The following is a 3,372-nucleotide window of genomic DNA, read 5'->3' as shown; positions in this document are numbered from 1 at the left end:
TTTTTTTTTTTGTTCTAGTACTATTGGTTGAACTCTGTAATTAACACACAATTTTTCTTAGGTGTTTAAATTTTATCACAATTAATTTTTAACTATCAATCCCCTTTTTTCTCTTGTCCAATTTAATCTATGTATTTAAGTTAACTGTTTGGAGGAGACTTCACCCCATGGTACCCAGCCATCACATTTTTAAAGGGAAATCACCCTTTTCCTTTAAATGTACTTTTATAAATATGCCAAAAAAATAGGAATGGGACTGCTAAATCATAATGCATATTTAGAATGATAAGTATGTCTTTTCCCTCTTTAAAGTGCCATATGGGGAATGGCATCTTGTAACCCAGAGCCACTTCATTCAAGTCTTATATAAAAGGACTGTGATGGAATGAAAAGTCTGTACAATGCCTTGGAGCAGTTGAAATCTGCTACATGCAACTCAGGATATAAAGCACTCAAGACTTGGTAGCTTTTCCGCATTTGAGTCCCCATCCCATTTCTAATGAAAATTAACATTTACAGAGTGCATTTACATACAGTATAATACAGGAATGAAGTCCCTTTGCCAGAAGGTAAAATTGTACATTCCCTTGCTATTTCTTGGTTCCAACTTGATAATATCTTTTTTTTTTAAATTATTGGACATGTAGAGTTATAGACAGTGAGAGAGACAGAGAGAAAGGTCTTCCCTCCTTTTGTTTACTCCCCAAATGACTACAATGGCCAGAGTTGTACTAATCTGAAGCCAGGAGCCAGGTGCCTCTTCCTGGTCTCCCATGTGGGTGCAGGGGCCCAAGAACTTAGGCCATCCTTCACTGCCATCCTGAGCCACAGCAGAGCTCGATTGGAAGAGGAGCAACCAGGAGTAGAACCCAGCACCCATTTGGGATGCCAGAACACAGGCAGAAGATTAACCAATTGAGCCCCCAATAATATCTTATGCTTGTAAGTTATAGAGTACTCAGCTAAAATATTTCTTTATAAATAGTTACAAAACCTGCCAAAATACAAGTGGGACACATACAGCACACAGCACAGGAAAGAATGCTTAGAGACCAGAAGTGAGTGGGCAGTGAACTACTTAGCTGAAGACAAAAGACTACCCTTCCCCAGGACTACAATGCACAAAAAGAAACATCTCAACAACAGTACCTCAAAGCAATATAAAGGTCTGAGGATGAAGCCAGCTCACTTGCAATCCTGTTAAAGAATGAGAGTAACCATGTAGGTCAGATGTACTGGAAAATATTTGCTAGCACAGGATGCTATATTTGTAGAATTTGCTAAGAATTCAACCTTGAATGCCAAAGACATTTGCTAGCAGAGGCTTGCTTTTCTGGAACCACTTCTAATATCAGGATCAAGAAATCTGTGAATCGTGCATCATCTTCATGGAACCAGCCATACCCTTTCACAAGTACATCAAACAGGCTCCAGGGCTTCAGCTTGGTGAAGTGCCACAGTTCTCCATGCATACTGTACTCCAAATCACAGCAGGTGTACTGTAACCTGTGCCTATCAAAACCTCTATGGATCTATACTACCATGTCTAGATGTCTTCTACGAAGTGTTTATACAGCCAACAAGCATTTCCCAGATTAACGAATTTTACTCTAATTTTATCTTCTTTCCAAGGATCCAGAGGTTCACCAAGTCAGCTCCCTAAGCTTTTGTTTTTGGCAAATCCCCAGTACTGGAGGCTGAAACAGTCCTGTTTCTGTCATGGGATGGACTGCTTTCTTCTTGTTTGGTCAGTGGTGATATCTCTGACAGGAAAGAGCTGCAGGCCACAGGTTCTTAGGGCCCTGAGAACAGGGAAATAGGAAACTCCAGAAGCTGTGACTCGGGAATTTTATGTTCCATTTGGCAATTCACCATTGAACTGTAGATAGGAGCTGCTATATGTGTAATCACTTTCTGCATTTGGCTCATCAGGGTTATACTCATTGGGATTTGGGCAGTCATCTTCATCATCTTCCTCCTCCTCCAGCTGCTGCTCCAGTGAGAAGGGTCCGTTCTCTATACAGTTGGTTTTCGGGGATTCTATCCATGTGGGATCTAGGTTTGCAAGTTCCTGTTCGACATCTTCATCTTTCTCAATTTTTCCTTTCTTGGTGTCTTTTTTGCCTTAGTCCTCAGCTTCACCACTGCACTTTGCGGTCTCCTCCTCAGCAGCCTCCTCCTATTCTGCCACTTTCAGTTGTGCTTCTGGGCAATATTCACTATCTTGCTCATTGGAAGATACAGCTGAGGTGATGTTTTCTTCTATTATTTTCTTTTCAGCTCTGCACTCCAGTTCTTCTATCTCCTGAAGACATTTCTCCAATAATATTGCCTGCCTCTCCTGCTTCTCTTTCAGCTTTTTCTGCTTGTTTTAGTTATTTTTACTGTAGGTTTTTGCTGTGGAGATGTACTTACTGCAGACCCTGAAGGAGGAGGAGCACCTGCTTTCTGCCATTCAGTGGACTCGGCAGCCATTCTTCTCACATAGGAATCATCCACACACATTAGAATTTTTATGGCTTTATGTCAGTGTGAATGATCTTCCGTTTACTGTGCAGATAAACTAACCTTTGAAGTACCTGTCAAATGATACTCTTCACACAGAACACTGGGAGGCCTTGATAGTTGGACTTGATCCATTCGAGGAGATGGTGGCCAAGCACTTCAGATACTGTGTAGACATACATTCCATTCATGTCTGAAATCTTGTTGTCAATCAGCTGGACTACCATGTCTGTGGGTCACTGGGGACACTTTCTTGAACACATTTGAGGAATTTCATTTCATCCAAGGCTGTTTCTATATAATCTTGGGCACTTTTACAAGTTTCATAGCAACAGATCTTTTCCAATGCATATTCCAATGCAGAGAAGTGCCTCCCTCCAGGCTTCCTGATAACATGATAACAGCCATTGAAGAGGTCTCCAAGTTTCACTGGATGATAGGCACCTTTGCAGTAGTCCACGGGGTCCTCTTGCTCCTCATCAGTTGATCCCTTCCCCTGGCTTTGGGGGTGTGGGGTCTGGCAGAGGTGGCAAAGGTGGTGGAAGTGGCAGCAGTCGAGGAAATAAAGGAGCTGTCTGCTGATGCTCTGGCTTTTTCAGATGCTTCTCTCTTTTTGGCTTCCATTTTCAGGCCTGAGTGGCTAGCACTTTCCCAGAACTCATTGCTACATGGTGCAAATGGGGTGGCAGGCTTTATGGTGGTGGTAGGTGTGGAGGTCATGCAGGAGCTGAGGTGAACCAAGCCAAGCCAAGCCAAGCCAGGCTGTAGCCTCCCCTTGCTCTGCCAGTGGAGGAGGCTGAACTGTACCTCTACCACCATTGCCACCATGGCCATCACCACTGCCACTGCTCCAGCTCTCTCAATTCT

At 43.0% G+C, this 3,372-nt stretch overlaps 1 pseudogene; it reads right to left on the bottom strand.

The window, feature by feature from the left end:
• Positions 1–1,280: 1,280 nt before the first annotated feature.
• LOC133754044 (SRSF protein kinase 2-like) lies at positions 1,281–3,167 on the bottom strand (annotated as a pseudogene).
• Between the last annotated feature and the right edge of the window lie 205 nt (positions 3,168–3,372).

Source organism: Lepus europaeus, chromosome Y (assembly GCF_033115175.1).
Source record: "Lepus europaeus isolate LE1 chromosome Y, mLepTim1.pri, whole genome shotgun sequence".
NCBI classification, from domain to species: domain Eukaryota; kingdom Metazoa; phylum Chordata; class Mammalia; order Lagomorpha; family Leporidae; genus Lepus; species Lepus europaeus.
The sequence above is the reverse complement of the archived record's forward strand: the minus strand, read 5'-3'. Positions and strand labels throughout refer to the sequence as shown.